Genomic DNA, 17547 nt, shown 5'->3' with positions numbered 1-17547 from the left:
ATGAGGAAGTTGGTCATCTTCATTTTCTGCTGCTTTGTTGGCAGACACGAAGTGATCTTAAAGTCTCATTTTCAGCTGGAGAAAATTATCACGTCAGGGAACAAGATGTGCCCACTACATATCAGCCTTTCTTGGCAATTATATGGTTGCATAGAGGAACCGTATGATTCCAGTACCTATATAATGCACATTTGTCACAGACATTGTTACTTACGGCCACACCACCCTGAATATGCCCAACCTCGTCTGATCTTGGAAGCCAAGCAGGGTTGGGCCTGGTTAGTACTTGGATGGGAGACCGCTTGGGAATACCAGGTGCTGTAAGCTTTTTCTCTTCTCTCAACCACCTGCATGTCTTTTGTTGCAAGGTCTGATCACCCTGTGACACATGAGGAAGTTGGTCATCTTCAGCTGCTGCTGCTTTGTTGGCAGACACGAAGTGATCTTAGAGTCTCATTTTCAGCTGGAGAAAATGATCACGTCAGGGAACAAGATGTGCCCACTATATATCAGCCTTTTTCGGCAATTATCTTGTTACATAGAGGAACCATATGATTCCATTGCCTATATAATGCACATTTGTCACAGAGATTGTTGCTTACGGCCAAACCACCCTGAATATGTCTGACCTCGTTTGATCTCAGAAGCCAAGGAGGGTTGGGCCTGGTTAGTACTTTGATGAGAGACCGCTTGGGAATACCAGGTGCTGTAAGCTTTTTCTCTTCTCTCTACCACCTGCATGTCTTTTGTTGCAACGTCTGATCGCCCTGTGACACATGAGGAAGTTGGTCATCTTCAGCTGCTGCTGCTTTGTTGGCAGACATGAAGTGATCTGAGAGTCTCAGTTTCAGTTGCAGAGAATGATCACATCAGAGAAGATGATTTACCCGCTACACATCAGCCTTTCTCGGCAATTATCTGGTTGCATAGAGGAACCGTATGATTCCAGTACCTATATAATGCACATTTGTCAGAGACGTTGCTGCTTACGGCCACACCACCCGGAACATGCCTGACCTCGTCTGATCTCGGAAGCCAAGCAGGGTTTGGCCTGGTTAGTACTTGGATGGGGGGCCACTTGGGAATACCAGGTGCTGTAAGCTTCTTTTTTACTCTCTACCACCTTCATGTCTTTTGTGGCAACGTCTGATCCTCCTGTGACACATGAGGAAGTTGGTCATCTTCAGCTGCTGCTGCTTCTTTGTTGGCAGACACGAAGTGATCTGAGAGTCTCAATTTCAGCTGCAGAGAATAATCACATCAGGGAAGAAGATGTGCCCACTACAAGTCAGCCTTTCTCGGCAATTATCTGGTTACATAGAGGAAGTGTATGATTCCAGTACCTATATAATGCACATTTGTCACAGATATTGCTGCTTACGGCCACACCACCCTGAATAAGCCCGACCTCGTCTGATCTTGGAAGTCAAGCAGGTTTGGGCCTGGTTAGTACTTGGAAGGGAGACTGCTTGGGAATACCAGGTGCTGTAAGCTTTTTCTCTTCTCTCTACCACCTGCATGTCTTTTGTTGCAACGTCTGATCACCCTGTGACACATGAGGAAGTTGGTCATCTTCAGCTGCTGCTGCTTTGTTGGCAGACACAAAGTGATCTGAGAGTCTCAGTTTCAGCTGCAGAGAACAATCACATCAAGGAAGAAGATGTGCCCACAACAAGTTAGCCTTTCTCTGCAATTATCTGGTTACATAGAGGAACTGTATTATTCCAGTACCTATATAATGCACATTTTTCACAGACATTGTTACTTACGGCCACACCACCCTGAATATGCCCGACCTCGACTGATCTTGGAACCCAAGCAGGGTTGGGCCTGGTTAGTACTTGAATGGGAGACCCCTTGGGAATGCCAGGTGCTGTAAGCTTTTTCTCTTCTCTCTACCACCTGCATGTATTTTGTTGCAAGGTCTGATCGCCCTGTGACACATGAGGAAGTTGGTCATCTTCAGCTGCTGCTGCTTTGTTGGCAGACACGAAGTGATCTGAGAGTCTCATTTTCAGCTGGAGAGAATAATCACGTCAGGGAAGAAGATGTGCCCACTATTTATCAGCCTTTCTCTGCAATTATCTGGTTATATAGAGGAAACGTATGATTCCAGTATCTATACAATTTACATTTGTCACAGACATTGTTGCTTACGGCCACACCACCCTGAATATGCCCGACCTCGTCAGATCTCGGAAGCCAAGCAGGGTTGTGCCTGGTTAGTACTTGGATGGGAGACCGCTTGGGATTATCAGGTGCTGTAAGCTTTTTCTCTTCTCTCAACCACCTTCATGTCTTTTGTTGCAACGTCTGATCACCCTGTGACACATGAGGAAGTTGGTCATCTTCAGCTGCTGCTGCTTTGTTGGCAGACACGAAGTGATCTTAGAGTCTCATTTTCAGCTGGAGAAAATTATCACGTCAGGGAACAAGATGTGCCCACTATATATCAGCCTTTTTCGGCAATTATCTTGTTACATAGAGGAACAATATGATTCCATTGCCTATGTAATGCACATTTGTCACAGAGATTGTTGCTTACGGCCAAACCACCCTGAATATGTCTGACCTCGTCTGATCTCAGAAGCCAAGGAGGGTTGGGCCTGGTTAGTACTTTGATGAGAGACCGCTTGGGAATACCAGGTGTTGTAAGCTTTTTCTCTTCTCTCTACCATCTGCATGTCTTTTGTTGCAACGTCTGATCGCCCTGTGACACATGAGGAAGTTGGTCATCTTCAGCTGCTGCTGCTTTGTTGGCAGACATGAAGTGATCTGAGAGTGTCAGTTTCAGTTGCAGAGAATGATCACATCAGAGAAGATGATTTACCCGCTACACATCAGCCTTTCTCGGCAATTATCTGGTTGCATAGAGGAACCGTATGATTCCAGTACCTATATAATGCACATTTGTCAGAGACGTTGCTGCTTACGGCCACACCACCCGGAACATGCCTGACCTCGTCTGATCTCGGAAGCCAAGCAGGGTTGGGCCTGGTTAGTACTTGGATGGGAGACTGCTTGGGAATACCAGGTGCTGTAAGCTTTTTCTCTTCTCTCTACCACCTGCATGTCTTTTGTTGCAACGTCTGATCACCCTGTGACACATGAGGAAGTTGGTCATCTTCAGCTGCTGCTGCTTTGTTGGCAGACACGAAGTGATCTGAGAGTCTCAATTTCAGCTGCAGAGAATAATCACATCAGGGAAGAAGATGTGCCCACTACAAGTCAGCCTTTCTCGGCAATTATCTGGTTACATAGAGGAAGTGTATGATTCCAGTACCTATATAATGCACATTTGTCACAGATATTGTTGCTTACGGCCACACCACCCTGAATAAGCCCGACCTCGTCTGATCTCGGAAGCCAAGGAGGGCTGGTTCTGGTTAGTACTTTGATGGGACACCGCTTGGGAATACCAGGTGCTGTAAGCTTTTTCTCTTCTCTCTACCACCTACATGTCTTTTGTTGCAATGTCTGATCGCCCTGTGACACATGAGGAAGTTGGTCATCTTCAGCTGCTGCTGCTTTGTTAGCAGACACGAAGTGATCTGAGAGTCTCAGTTTCAGCTGCAGAGAATAATCACATCAAGGAAGAAGATGTGCCCACAACAAGTTAGCCTTTCTCTGCAATTATCTGGTTACATAGAGGAACTATATTATTCCAGTACCTATATAATGCACATTTTTCACAGACATTGTTACTTACGGCCACACCACCCTGAATATGCCCGACCTCGACTGATCTCGGAACCCAAGCAGGGTTGGGCCTGGTTAGTACTTGAATGGGAGACCCCTTGGGAATGCCAGGTGCTGTAAGCTTTTTCTCTTCTCTCTACCACCTGCATGTATTTTGTTGCAAGGTCTGATCGCCCTGTGACACATGAGGAAGTTGGTCATCTTCAGCTGCTGCTGCTTTGTTGGCAGACACGAAGTGATCTGAGAGTCTCATTTTCAGCTGGAGAGAATAATCACGTCAGGGAAGAAGATGTGCCCACTATTTATCATTCTTTCTCTGCAATTATCTGGTTATATAGAGGAAACGTATGATTCCAGTACCTATACAATTTACATTTTTCACAGACATTGTTGCTTACGGCCACACCACCCTGAATATGCCCGACCTCGTCTGATCTTGAAAGCCAAGCAGGGTTGTGCCTGGTTAGTACTTGGATGGGAGACCGCTTGGGATTATCAGGTGCTGTAAGCTTTTTCTCTTCTCTCAACCACCTGCATGTCTTTTGTTGCAACGTCTGATCACCCTGTGACACATGAGGAAGTTGGTCATCTTCATTTTCTGCTGCTTTGTTGGCAGACACGAAGTGATCTTAAAGTCTCATTTTCAGCTGGAGAAAATTATCACGTCAGGGAACAAGATGTGCCCACTACATATCAGCCTTTCTTGGCAATTATATGGTTGCATAGAGGAACCGTATGATTCCAGTACCTATATAATGCACATTTGTCACAGACATTGTTACTTACGGCCACACCACCCTGAATATGCCCAACCTCGTCTGATCTTGGAAGCCAAGCAGGGTTGGGCCTGGTTAGTACTTGGATGGGAGACAGCTTGGGAATACCAGGTGCTGTAAGCTTTTTCTCTTCTCTCAACCACCTTCATGTCTTTTGTTGCAACGTCTGATCACCCTGTGACACATGAGGAAGTTGGTCATCTTCAGCTGCTGCTGCTTTGTTGGCAGACACGAAGTGATCTGAGAGTCTCAGTTTCAGTTGCAGAGAATGATCACATCAGAGAAGATGATTTGCCCGCTACACATCAGCCTTTCTCGGCAATTATCTGGTTGTATAGAGGAACCGTATGATTCCATTGCCTATATAATGCACATTTGTCACAGAGATTGTTGCTTACGGCCAAACCACCCTGAATATGTCTGACCTCGTCTGATCTCAGAAGCCAAGGAGGGTTGGGCCTGGTTAGTACTTTGATGAGAGACCGCTTGGGAATACCAGGTGTTGTAAGCTTTTTCTCTTCTCTCTACCATCTGCATGTCTTTTGTTGCAACGTCTGATCGCCCTGTGACACATGAGGAAGTTGGTCATCTTCAGCTGCTGCTGCTTTGTTGGCAGACATGAAGTGATCTGAGAGTGTCAGTTTCAGTTGCAGAGAATGATCACATCAGAGAAGATGATTTACCCGCTACACATCAGCCATTCTCGGCAATTATCTGGTTGCATAGAGGAACCGTATGATTCCAGTACCTATATAATGCACATTTGTCAGAGACGTTGCTGCTTACGGCCACACCACCCGGAACATGCCTGACCTCGTCTGATCTCGGAAGTCAAGCAGGGTTGGGCCTGGTTAGTACTTGGATGGGAGACTGCTTGGGAATACCAGGTGCTGTAAGCTTTTTCTCTTCTCTCTACCACCTGCATGTCTTTTGTTGCAACGTCTGATCACCCTGTGACACATGAGGAAGTTGGTCATCTTCAGCTGCTGCTGCTTTGTTGGCAGACACGAAGTGATCTGAGAGTCTCAATTTCAGCTGCAGAGAATAATCACATCAGGGAAGAAGATGTGCCCACTACAAGTCAGCCTTTCTCGGCAATTATCTGGTTACATAGAGGAAGTGTATGATTCCAGTACCTATATAATGCACATTTGTCACAGATATTGTTGCTTACGTTCACACCACCCTGAATAAGCCCGACCTCGTCTGATCTCGGAAGCCAAGGAGGGCTGGTTCTGGTTAGTACTTTGATGGGACACCGCTTGGGAATACCAGGTGCTGTAAGCTTTTTCTCTTCTCTCTACCACCTACATGTCTTTTGTTGCAATGTCTGATCGCCCTGTGACACATGAGGAAGTTGGTCATCTTCAGCTGCTGCTGCTTTGTTAGCAGACACGAAGTGATCTGAGACTCTCAGTTTCAGCTGCAGAGAATAATCACATCAAGGAAGAAGATGTGCCCACAACAAGTTAGCCTTTCTCTGCAATTATCTGGTTACATAGAGGAACTATATTATTCCAGTACCTATATAATGCACATTTTTCACAGACATTGTTACTTACGGCCACACCACCCTCAATATGCCCGACCTCGACTGATCTCGGAACCCAAGCAGGGTTGGGCCTGGTTAGTACTTGAATGGGAGACCCCTTGGGAATGCCAGGTGCTGTAAGCTTTTTCTCTTCTCTCTACCACCTGCATGTATTTTGTTGCAAGGTCTGATCGCCCTGTGACACATGAGGAAGTTGGTCATCTTCAGCTGCTGCTGCTTTGTTGGCAGACACGAAGTGATCTGAGAGTCTCATTTTCAGCTGGAGAGAATAATCACGTCAGGGAAGAAGATGTGCCCACTATTTATCATTCTTTCTCTGCAATTATCTGGTTATATAGAGGAAACGTATGATTCCAGTACCTATACAATTTACATTTTTCACAGACATTGTTGCTTACGGCCACACCACCCTGAATATGCCCGACCTCGTCTGATCTCGGAAGCCAAGCAGGGTTGTGCCTGGTTAGTACTTGGATGGGAGACCGCTTGGGATTATCAGGTGCTGTAAGCTTTTTCTCTTCTCTCAACCACCTGCATGTCTTTTGTTGCAACGTCTGATCACCCTGTGACACATGAGGAAGTTGGTCATCTTCATTTTCTGCTGCTTTGTTGGCAGACACGAAGTGATCTTAAAGTCTCATTTTCAGCTGGAGAAAATTATCACGTCAGGGAACAAGATGTGCCCACTACATATCAGCCTTTCTTGGCAATTATATGGTTGCATAGAGGAACCGTATGATTCCAGTACCTATATAATGCACATTTGTCACAGACATTGTTACTTACGGCCACACCACCCTGAATATGCCCAACCTCGTCTGATCTTGGAAGCCAAGCAGGGTTGGGCCTGATTAGTACTTGGATGGGAGACCCCTTGGGAATGCCAGGTGCTGTAAGCTTTTTCTCTTCTCTCTACCACCTGCATGTATTTTGTTGCAAGGTCTGATCGCCCTGTGACACATGAGGAAGTTGGTCATCTTCAGCTGCTGCTGCTTTGTTGGCAGACACGAAGTGATCTGAGAGTCTCATTTTCAGCTGGAGAGAATAATCACGTCAGGGAAGAAGATGTGCCCACTATTTATCAGCCTTTCTCTGCAATTATCTGGTTATATAGAGGAAACGTATGATTCCAGTATCTATACAATTTACATTTGTCACAGACATTGTTGCTTACGGCCACACCACCCTGAATATGCCCGACCTCGTCAGATCTCGGAAGCCAAGCAGGGTTGTGCCTGGTTAGTACTTGGATGGGAGACCGCTTGGGATTATCAGGTGTTGTAAGCTTTTTCTCTTCTCTCAACCACCTTCATGTCTTTTGTTGCAACGTCTGATCACCCTGTGACACATGAGGAAGTTGGTCATCTTCAGCTGCTGCTGCTTTGTTGGCAGACACGAAGTGATCTTAGAGTCTCATTTTCAGCTGGAGAAAATTATCACGTCAGGGAACAAGATGTGCCCACTATATATCAGCCTTTTTCGGCAATTATCTTGTTACATAGAGGAACCATATGATTCCATTGCCTATGTAATGCACATTTGTCACAGAGATTGTTGCTTACGGCCAAACCACCCTGAATATGTCTGACCTCGTCTGATCTCAGAAGCCAAGGAGGGTTGGGCCTGGTTAGTACTTTGATGAGAGACCGCTTGGGAATACCAGGTGCTGTAAGCTTTTTCTCTTCTCTCTACCACCTGCATGTCTTTTGTTGCAACGTCTGATCGCCCTGTGACACATGAGGAAGTTGGTCATCTTCAGCAGCTGCTGCTGCTTTGTTGGCAGACACGAAGTGATCTGAGAGTCTCAGTTTCAGCTGAAGAGAATAATCACATCAGGGAAGAAGATGTGCCCACTACAAGTTAGCCTTTCTTGGCAATTATCTGGTTGCAATAAGGAACCGTATGATTCCAGTACCTATATAATGCACATTTGTCACAGACATTGCTACTTTCGGTCACACCACCCTGAATATGCCCGACCTAGTATGATCTCGGAACCCAAGCAGGGTTGGGCCTGGTTAGTACTTGAATGGGAGACCGCTTGGGAATACCAGGTGCTGTAAATTTTTTCTTTTCTCTCTACCACCTGCATGTCTTTTGTTGCAATGTCTGATCATCCTGTGACACATGAGGAAGTTGGTCATCTTCAGCTGCTGCTGCTTTGTTAGGAGACACGAAGTGATCTGAGAGTCTCAGTTTCAGCTGCAGAGAATAATCACATCAGGGAAGAAGATGTGCCCACTACAAGTCAGCCTTTCTTGGCAATTATCTGGTTGCATAGAGGAACCGTATGATTCCAGTGCCTATATAATGCACATTTGTCAGATACATTGTTGCCTGTGGCCACACCACCCTGAACATGCCCGACCTCGTCTGATCTCAGAAGCCAAGCAGGGTTGGTCCTGGTTAGTACTTGGGTGGGAGACTGCTTGGGAATACCAGGTGCTGTAAGCTTCTCCTCTTCTCTTTACCACCTGCATGTCTTTTGTTGCAACGTCTGATCACCCTGTGACACATGAGGAAGTTGGCCATCTTCAGCTGCTGCTGCTTTGTTGGCAGACACGAAGTGATCTGAGAGTCTCAGCTTCAGTTGCAGAGAATGATCACATCAGAGAAGATGATATGCCCGCTACACATCAGCCTTTCTCAGCAATTATCTGGTTACATAGAGGAACCGTATGATTCCTGTACTTATATAATGCACATTTGTCACAGAAATTGTTCCTTACGGCCACACCACCCTGAATAAGCCTGACCTCGTCTGATCTCGGAAGCCAAGGAGGGTTGGGCCTGGTTAGTACTTTAATGGGAGACTGCTTGGGAATACCAGGTGCTGTAAGCGATTTCTCTTCTCTCTACAACCTGCATGTCTTTTGTTGCAACTCTGATCACCCTGTGACACATGAGGAAGTTGGCCATCTTCAGCTGCTGCTGCTTTGTTGGAAGACACGAAGTGATCTGAGAGTCTCAGTTTCAACTGAAGAGAATAATCACGTCAGGGAAGAAGATGTGCCCACTACACATCAGCCTTTCTCAGCAATTATCTGGTTACATAGAGGAACCGTATGATTCCTGTACTTATATAATGCACATTTGTCACAGACATTGTTACTTACGGCCACACCACCCTGAATTTGCCTGACCTCGTCTGATCTCGGAAGCCAAGCAGTGTTGGACCTGGTTAGTACTTGGGTGGGAGACCGCTTGGGAATACCAGGTGCTGTAAGCTTTTTCTCTTCTCTCTACCACCTGCATGTGTTTTGTTGCAACGTCTGATCACCCTGTGACACATGAGAAATTTGGTCATCTTCAGCTGCTTCTGCTTTGTTGGCAGACACGAAGTGATCTGAGAGTCTCAGTTTCAGCTGAAGAGAATGATCACGTCAGGGAACAAGATGTGCCCACTACACATCAGCCTTTCTCTGCAATTATCTGGTTGCATAGAGGAACCGTATGATTCCAGTACCTATATAATGCACATTTTTCAGAGATATTGTTGCTTACGGCCACACCACCCTGAACATGCCCGACCTCGTCTGATCTCGGAAGCCAAGCACAGTTGGGCCTGGTTTTTACTTGGATGGAAGACCTCTTGGGAATACCAGGTGCTTTAAGCTTTTTCTCTTCTCTCAACCACCTGCATGTCTTTTGTTGCAATGTCTGATCACCCTGTGACACATGAGGAAGTTGGTCATCTTCAGCTGCTGCTGCTTTGTTGGCAGACACGAAGTGATCTGAGAGTCTCATTTTCAGCTGGAGAGAATTATCACGTCAGGGAACAAGATATGCCCGCTACATATCAGCCTTTCTCTGCAATTATCTGGTTACATAGAGGAACCATATGATTTCATTGCCTATATAATGCGCATTTGTCACAGAGATTGTTGCTTACGGCCGCACCACCCTGAATATGTCCAACCTCGTCTGATCTCGGAAGCCAAGGAGGGTTGGGCCTGGTTAGTACTTTGATGGGAGACCGCTTGGGAATACCAGGTGCTGTAAGCTTTTTTTCTTCTCTCTACCACCTGCATGTCTTTTGTTGCAACGTCTGATCACCCTGTGACACATGAGGAAGGTGGTCATCTTCAGCTGCTGCTGCTTTGTTGGCAGACACGAAGTGATCTGAGAGTCTCAGTTTCAGTTGCAGAGAATGACCACATCAGAGAAGATGACATGCCCGCTACACATCAGCCTTTCTCGGCAATTATCTGGTTGCATAGAGGAACCGTATGATTCCAGTACCTATATAATGCACAGTTGTCAGAGACATTGTTGCTTACGGCCACACCACCCTGAACATGCCTGACCTCGTCTGATCTCGGAAGCCAAGCAGTGTTGGGCCTGGTTAGTACTTGGATGGGAGATCTCTTGGGAATACCAGGTGCTGTAAGCTTCTTCTCTTCTCTCTACCACCTGCATGTCTTTTGTTGCAACGTCTGATCATCCTGTGACACATGAGGAAGTTGGTCATCTTCAGCAGCTGCTGCTTCTTTGTTGGCAGACACGAAGTGATCTGAGAGTCTCAGTTTCAGCTGCAGAGAATAATCACATCAGGGAAGAAGATGTGCCCACTACAAGTCAGCCTTTCTCGGCAATTATCTGGTTACATAGAGGAAGTGTATGATTCCAGTACTTAGCAGCCACCACCCCAAGGCCCCTAAGGGACCCCGCCCCACACCGCAAGACAGCCCCACCTGCAAGCCCCCAAAACTGCCCTCCAAGCCCGACACACAGTCCCCCCCAGCAATGACCAACCCAGTCCCCACGACCCGAGAGACCACCAGACGCCCGAAGCCACACAGCCCCCCCCCAGCACACACCCAACCGCCCAGAGCGACGGGACAGCAACCCACCACCACCACTATGTGATAAAGCTAATCAGCGGGGACCAGAGAGAATGAAATTCAGCCAATTTATGTTTTAAAGAGGCAGACATTGTTTCCATGCTAATGTAATCTAAAAGAACATTTCTAAACTGGTTAATACACAGATTGTTCTTCGCTTTCCAGTTCATGAGAATAGTTTTCATTGCGATACATAACACTGTGATGACCATGTGTGCTGAGTTCATTTCCATGTTGATGTTGTCTAAGTCACCCAGTATGCACAGTGTGGGGCATGCAGGAATGCTACACTTTAGCCATGTTGATAGGTCCGTACAGACTTCAAACCAGACCTTCTGGACAGGCGCACAAAACCACAAAGCGTGTGCATAATCATCAGGTGTGTTATCTGTGCAATGTGAGCAGATGTTTGAGTGTGTTAGACCCTTCCTGAACATCCTTTGTCCTGTATAGTGTGTTCTATGAAGAATTTTGTATTGTATGAGCTGTAAATTAGGATTTCGAGTCATTCTGAAGGTGTTCAAACATATTTGTGGCCAGAAGCTATGACTAGAACTGATGGATAAATCTGCCTCCCATTTTTAGCATGGTAAAGACATTGTGTCATCTATCTTAGACAATAATTTATGTATTTTTGATAGTAGTTTTGGGATGCAGATGCTTAGAAATTCTGATACCCTAATCGGGAGTTGTAAGTCTGGTTGGTGGAGGATATATTCCTTTGTTATTATAGACTTAAGTTGTTGATATTCTAGGAATTTATTGGTGCCTATCTCATGTTGTGATATGAGCTCATCAAATGAAATAAAATTTCCATTTTGGATTATATGTTCCAGATGTTTGATTCCTTTGATCTTCCACAGAGTAAAGTTTAGCATTTTTTTGTTTTGCAGGATGTCAGGATTGTTCCAAATGGGTGTAAGCTTACACGGGACAAGTGAAGACTTTGTTATTTTCAGAAATTCCCACCAGGCTGTCAGAGAGGTGCTGATGTTAATGCTTTTAAAACATTTGTGATTTTTTTACGTTTTGACTAATAAGTGGCAGGTCAGAGATTTCCAGATTATCACACAATGCTTGTTCTATATTTATCCATGGTTCATCTATTGGGCTAGGTTTAAACCATTTTGATATATACTGTAACCTATTGGCTAAGGAATAGCGCTGAAAATTAGGTAAATCTAATCAACCACTTTCCTTGGTTTTCTGTAGCATTTTTAAACTAATACGTGGTGGTTTGTTTTTCCACAGAAATTTGGAGATGCATTAATCTAGTGACTTAAACCAAGTAGCAGATGGTTTTATGGGGATCATTGAGAACAAATAGTTAACTTTTGTGGTATCATCATTTTAATGGTTGCAACTCTCCCCATAAGTGATATAGGTAAGGACTTCCAACGAGAGAGATCGTCCTCTACTGTCTTTAATAATTGCACATAATTTAGCTTTGTTAGCTCTGAGAGCCTGGAGGAAATGTTTATGCCTAAATATCTAATATTTCCTGACTGTAAAGTGATCGCAGGTATATTCTGGACCCTACAGTTAATGGGCAGAACTGTGGTCTTAGACCAATTGATAGAGTAGTCAGAAAGTGCTGAGAATTTATTTATGAGTGTGATCGTGTGAGTGAGACACGTCTGTGAGTTGTGGAGGAAAAGTAATACATCATCAGCATAAAGACTTATTTTATGCTCAATATTTTGGGGTTGGATGCCTTTAATATTTCTATCTTGTCTGATAGCAGCTGCAAAAGGTTCGATGAAAATAGCAAAAAGTGATGGAGAAAGTGGGCAACCCTGTCTTGTACCTCTCTGCAGACTGAAGCTTGGAGAAGTTTGATCATTTGTCCTGACACTTGCATTTAGGGAGCTTTATAATATCCTTATCCAGTTGATGAAGTGTGACCCAAACCCGAATTTTTTTAATGCTGCGAATAAAAATTTCCAGTTCACTCGATCAAATGCTTTTTCTGCATCTAGAGAGACTATTGTGGTTTCCAGGTTGTCGATGGTAGAATAGTCTATGAGATTAATTAGCCTGCGAGTGTTAGTGGATGAGTGTCTACCCTTTATGAAACCTGTCTGGTCAGGATGTATTATAAGTGGAGTTATTTCTTCTATTCTTTTGGCGAGGGCTTTACAAATTATTTTGAGGTCTGCATTTATTAGAGATATTGGGCGGTAGCTGGATGGAAGTATGGGGTCTTTTCCTGGTTTCTGTAGCAGGATAATGTTAGCAGAGTTCATGTGTGGGGATAATCTGCCATTCTGCTTAACTTGTAATACCATTTTGTGAAATGCAGTGCCAAAACAGTCCACAATTCTTTGTAGAACTCTGCTGGAAAACCATCTGGTGGCCACCCGGGGCTTTGTTACGAGGCATATGTTGAAGGGCTTCATGGAGTTCTCCTATTGAGAGAGGTGAATCCAGAGCCATTGCCTGTTCGGTTTGTAATTTTGGAAGGTTGATATTACTAAGAAACTGATCTATGTTACTGTCTGATGGATCATTTTGTGATGAATATAAGGTTTTATAGAAGTCCCTAAAAGCATTGTTGATTTCATGGGTGACATTTCTTTTTCAGTCTTTAACAGAAGTGATTGTTGTTTTCTCTTTATTTCTCTTTAGAAAATGAATTTTGGTGTCTGAAATATCCCTCATCAAGGAACTGCTAACTATGAATTCCTTCACTTAAACCAAGTTAAAACTGCTTTGTCCTTCATATTTATCCACGTCTACGCTGGTTTCAATGATAAACTTCTTTATATTACCTTATATGAGAAAGAACCACACTTGTTCTTCTGGAATCCGAAATTCGCTTTCTTTCAAGGAGATAGTGAAGATTTCAGATATTGCCATAAAATGAATTGCTTCATTCAAACCAAGTTAAAACTGCTTTGTCCTTCATATTTGTCAATGTTTAAGATGGTTTCAAACATAAATTTCTTTTTATAATCTTGTATGAGAAAAAAACACATGTTTGAGCAATACACTCCTTATGAGGAGTAATGCACGTTTCAGGATTTTGCTGTAAAATGAAATCCTTCACTTCAACCAAGTTAAAACTGCTTTGTCCTTCTTATTTATCCATGTCTAAGCTGGTTTCAAGTATAAACTTCTTTATATTACCTTATATGAGAAAGAACCACACTTGTTCTTCTGGAATCCGAAATTCGCTTTCTTTTAACGAGATAGTCAAGATTTCAGATATTGCCATAAAATGAATTGCTTCACTCAAACCAAGTTAAAACTGCTTTGTCCTTCATATTTGTCCATGTTTAAGATGGTTTCAAACATAAATTTCTTTTTATAATCTTGTATGAGAAAAAAACAACACATGTTTGAGCAATACACTCCTTATGAGGAGTAATGCACGTTTCAGGATTTTGCTGTAAAATGAAATCCTTCACTTCAACCAAGTTAAAACTGCTTTGTCCTTCTTATTTATCCATGTCTAAGCTGGTTTCAAGTATAAACTTCTTTATATTACCTTATATGAGAAAGAAGCACACTTGTTCTTCTGGAATACGAAATTCGCTTTCTTTTAAAGAGATAGTCAAGATTTCAGATTTTGCTGTAAAATGAATTCCTTCACTCAAACCAAGTTAAAACTGCTTTGTCCTTCTTATTTATCCATGTCTAAGCTGGTTTCAAGTATAAACTTCTTTATATTACCTTATATGAGAAAGAACCACACTTGTTCTTCTGGAATCCGAAATTCGCTTTCTTTTAACGAGATAGTCAAGATTTCAGATATTGCCATAAAATGAATTGCTTCACTCAAACCAAGTTAAAACTGCTTTGTCCTTCATATTTGTCCATGTTTTAGATGGTTTCAAACATAAATTTCTTTTTATAATCTTGTATGAGAAAAAAACCCCACATGTTTGAGCAATACACTCATTATGAGGAGTAATGCACGTTTCAGGATTTTGCTGTAAAATGAAATCCTTCACTTCAACCAAGTTAAAACTGCTTTGTCCTTCTTATTTATCCATGTCTAAGCTGGTTTCGAGTATAAACTTCTTTATATTACCTTATATGAAAAAGAACCACACTTGTTCTTCTGGAATCCGAAATTCGCTTTCTTTTAACGAGATAGTCAAGATTTCAGATATTGCCATAAAATGAATTGCTTCACTCAAACCAAGTTAAAACTGCTTTGTCCTTCATATTTGTCCATGTTTAAGATGGTTTCAAACATAAATTTCTTTTTATAATCTTGTATGAGAAAAAAACAACACATGTTTGAGCAATACACTCCTTATGAGGAGTAATGCACGTTTCAGGATTTTGCTGTAAAATGAAATCCTTCACTTCAACCAAGTTAAAACTGCTTTGTCCTTCTTATTTATCCATGTCTAAGCTGGTTTCGAGTATAAACTTCTTTATATTACCTTATATGAAAAAGAACCACACTTGTTCTTCTGGAATCCGAAATTCGCTTTCTTTTAAGGAGATAGTCAAGATTTCAGATATTGCCATAAAATGAATTGCTTCATTCAAACCAAGTTAAAACTGCTTTGTCCTTCATATTTGTCCATGTTTAAGCTGGTTTCAAACATAAACTTATTTTTATAACCTTGTATGACAAAGAGCATCCCTTACGTTTGAGCAATACACTCCTTATGAGGAGTAATGCACGTTTCAGGATTTTGCTGTAAAATGAATTCCTTCACTTCAACCAAGTTAAAACTGCTTTGTCCTTCTTATTTATCCATGTCTAAGCTGGTTTCAAGTATAAACTTCTTTATATTACCTTATATGAGAAAGAACCACACTTGTTCTTCTGGAATCCGAAATTCGCTTTCTTTTAACGAGATAGTCAAGATTTCAGATATTGCCATAAAATGAATTGCTTCACTCAAACCAAGTTAAAACTGCTTTGTCCTTCATATTTGTCCATGTTTAAGATGGTTTCAAACATAAATTTCTTTTTATAATCTTGTATGAGAAAAAAACAACACATGTTTGAGCAATACACTCCTTATGAGGAGTAATGCACGTTTCAGGATTTTGCTGTAAAATGAATTCCTTCACTTCAACCAAGTTAAAACTGCTTTGTCCTTCTTATTTATCCATGTCTAAGCTGGTTTCAAGTATAAACTTCTTTATATTACCTTATATGAGAAAGAACCACACTTGTTCTTCTGGAATCCGAAATTCGCTTTCTTTTAACGAGATAGTCAAGATTTCAGATATTGCCATAAAATGAATTGCTTCACTCAAACCAAGTTAAAACTGCGTTGTCCTTCATATTTGTCCATGTTTAAGATGGTTTCAAACATAAATTTCTTTTTATAATCTTGTATGAGAAAAAAAACAACACATGTTTGAGCAATACACTCCTTATGAGGAGTAATGCACGTTTCAGGATTTTGCTGTAAAATGAAATCCTTCACTTCAACCAAGTTAAAACTGCTTTGTCCTTCTTATTTATCCATGTCTAAGCTGGTTTCAAGTATAAACTTCTTTATATTACCTTATATGAGAAAGAACCACACTTGTTCTTCTGGAATCCGAAATTCGCTTTCTTTTAACGAGATAGTCAAGATTTCAGATATTGCCATAAAATGAATTGCTTCACTCAAACCAAGTTAAAACTGCTTTGTCCTTCATATTTGTCCATGTTTTAGATGGTTTCAAACATAAATTTCTTTTTATAATCTTGTATGAGAAAAAAAACCCCACATGTTTGAGCAATACACTCATTATGAGGAGTAATGCACGTTTCAGGATTTTGCTGTAAAATGAAATCCTTCACTTCAACCAAGTTAAAACTGCTTTGTCCTTCTTATTTATCCATGTCTAAGCTGGTTTCGAGTATAAACTTCTTTATATTACCTTATATGAAAAAGAACCACACTTGTTCTTCTGGAATCCGAAATTCGCTTTCTTTTAAGGAGATAGTCAAGATTTCAGATATTGCCATAAAATGAATTGCTTCATTCAAACCAAGTTAAAACTGCTTTGTCCTTCATATTTGTCCATGTTTAAGCTGGTTTCAAACATAAACTTATTTTTATAACCTTGTATGACAAAGAGCATCCCTTACGTTTGAGCAATACTCCTTATGAGGAGTTATGCACGATTCAGGATTTTGCTGTAAAATGAATTCCTTCACTTCAACCAAGTTAAAACTGCTTTGTCCTTCTTATTTATCCATGTCTAAGCTGGTTTCAAGTATAAACTTCTTTATATTACCTTATATGAGAAAGAACCACACTTGTTCTTCTGGAATCCGAAATTCGCTTTCTTTTAAGTAGATAGTCAAGATTTCAGATATTGCCATAAAATGAATTGCTTCACTCAAACCAAGTTAAAACTGCTTTGTCCTTCATATTTGTCCATGTTTAAGCTGGTTTCAAACATAAACTTCTTTGTATAACCTTGTATGAGAAAGAACCACACTTATGGTTGAGCAATACGCTCTTTATGAGGATTTAGCTGTAGAATGAATTCCTTCACTTTTTTCCCTTGTTCTGTTCAGCATTATGGCAGCAGAATTGTGAATACCTTTTATGCCAAACTGATTTGCTTTGCCAAGGGAAGTTTTATAAATGTAAAGCTCCCCTTGATGCCCATTTATTTATTTCTTGTTATATATAACATGTAATGGAACAGAACAAAAAAAGAAACAAAAACCAGACAACCAGCTGCTACACCTGTAAAAAAA

The 17547-nt window shown here is 42.0% G+C and overlaps 3 non-coding genes and 24 pseudogenes across 3 annotated transcripts; all 27 read left to right on the top strand.

The window, feature by feature from the left end:
* Positions 1 to 208: 208 nt before the first annotated feature.
* Positions 209 to 327, top strand: LOC140293395 (5S ribosomal RNA). Its single transcript, XR_011912667.1, has one exon. It is a non-coding gene; the product is annotated as a 5S ribosomal RNA (ribosomal RNA).
* Positions 328 to 596: 269 nt separating this feature from the next.
* On the top strand, positions 597 to 715 carry LOC140273725 (5S ribosomal RNA; annotated as a pseudogene).
* Positions 716 to 984: 269 nt separating this feature from the next.
* LOC140319416 (5S ribosomal RNA) lies at positions 985 to 1103 on the top strand (annotated as a pseudogene).
* Positions 1104 to 1375: 272 nt separating this feature from the next.
* LOC140318397 (5S ribosomal RNA) lies at positions 1376 to 1494 on the top strand (annotated as a pseudogene).
* Positions 1495 to 1763: 269 nt separating this feature from the next.
* Positions 1764 to 1882, top strand: LOC140279506 (5S ribosomal RNA; annotated as a pseudogene).
* A 269-nt stretch (positions 1883 to 2151) lies between these two features.
* Positions 2152 to 2270, top strand: LOC140303194 (5S ribosomal RNA; annotated as a pseudogene).
* A 269-nt stretch (positions 2271 to 2539) lies between these two features.
* On the top strand, positions 2540 to 2658 carry LOC140282367 (5S ribosomal RNA; annotated as a pseudogene).
* Positions 2659 to 2927: 269 nt separating this feature from the next.
* On the top strand, positions 2928 to 3046 carry LOC140299513 (5S ribosomal RNA; annotated as a pseudogene).
* A 269-nt stretch (positions 3047 to 3315) lies between these two features.
* Positions 3316 to 3434, top strand: LOC140289134 (5S ribosomal RNA; annotated as a pseudogene).
* A 269-nt stretch (positions 3435 to 3703) lies between these two features.
* On the top strand, positions 3704 to 3822 carry LOC140307456 (5S ribosomal RNA; annotated as a pseudogene).
* A 269-nt stretch (positions 3823 to 4091) lies between these two features.
* Positions 4092 to 4210, top strand: LOC140289864 (5S ribosomal RNA; annotated as a pseudogene).
* Positions 4211 to 4479: 269 nt separating this feature from the next.
* On the top strand, positions 4480 to 4598 carry LOC140301053 (5S ribosomal RNA; annotated as a pseudogene).
* A 269-nt stretch (positions 4599 to 4867) lies between these two features.
* On the top strand, positions 4868 to 4986 carry LOC140282360 (5S ribosomal RNA; annotated as a pseudogene).
* Positions 4987 to 5255: 269 nt separating this feature from the next.
* On the top strand, positions 5256 to 5374 carry LOC140298603 (5S ribosomal RNA). The gene has a single exon (XR_011914234.1). It is a non-coding gene; the product is annotated as a 5S ribosomal RNA (ribosomal RNA).
* Positions 5375 to 5643: 269 nt separating this feature from the next.
* LOC140294473 (5S ribosomal RNA) lies at positions 5644 to 5762 on the top strand (annotated as a pseudogene).
* A 269-nt stretch (positions 5763 to 6031) lies between these two features.
* LOC140282553 (5S ribosomal RNA) lies at positions 6032 to 6150 on the top strand (annotated as a pseudogene).
* Positions 6151 to 6419: 269 nt separating this feature from the next.
* LOC140304717 (5S ribosomal RNA) lies at positions 6420 to 6538 on the top strand (annotated as a pseudogene).
* Positions 6539 to 6807: 269 nt separating this feature from the next.
* On the top strand, positions 6808 to 6926 carry LOC140298218 (5S ribosomal RNA). Its single transcript, XR_011913885.1, has one exon. It is a non-coding gene; the product is annotated as a 5S ribosomal RNA (ribosomal RNA).
* A 269-nt stretch (positions 6927 to 7195) lies between these two features.
* Positions 7196 to 7314, top strand: LOC140316872 (5S ribosomal RNA; annotated as a pseudogene).
* Positions 7315 to 7583: 269 nt separating this feature from the next.
* On the top strand, positions 7584 to 7702 carry LOC140267361 (5S ribosomal RNA; annotated as a pseudogene).
* A 272-nt stretch (positions 7703 to 7974) lies between these two features.
* On the top strand, positions 7975 to 8093 carry LOC140290859 (5S ribosomal RNA; annotated as a pseudogene).
* A 269-nt stretch (positions 8094 to 8362) lies between these two features.
* LOC140289774 (5S ribosomal RNA) lies at positions 8363 to 8481 on the top strand (annotated as a pseudogene).
* A 269-nt stretch (positions 8482 to 8750) lies between these two features.
* On the top strand, positions 8751 to 8869 carry LOC140291560 (5S ribosomal RNA; annotated as a pseudogene).
* Positions 8870 to 9137: 268 nt separating this feature from the next.
* On the top strand, positions 9138 to 9256 carry LOC140315780 (5S ribosomal RNA; annotated as a pseudogene).
* A 269-nt stretch (positions 9257 to 9525) lies between these two features.
* On the top strand, positions 9526 to 9644 carry LOC140293333 (5S ribosomal RNA; annotated as a pseudogene).
* Positions 9645 to 9913: 269 nt separating this feature from the next.
* LOC140283995 (5S ribosomal RNA) lies at positions 9914 to 10032 on the top strand (annotated as a pseudogene).
* Positions 10033 to 10301: 269 nt separating this feature from the next.
* Positions 10302 to 10420, top strand: LOC140299355 (5S ribosomal RNA; annotated as a pseudogene).
* The last annotated feature ends 7127 nt before the right edge of the window (positions 10421 to 17547 follow it).

Source organism: Leuresthes tenuis, unplaced genomic scaffold, assembly GCF_036924035.1.
Source record: "Leuresthes tenuis unplaced genomic scaffold, fLeuTen1.0.hap1 SCAF_1, whole genome shotgun sequence".
Lineage (NCBI taxonomy): Eukaryota > Metazoa > Chordata > Actinopteri > Atheriniformes > Atherinopsidae > Leuresthes > Leuresthes tenuis.
This window is presented reverse-complemented; position numbering and strand designations above follow the sequence as displayed.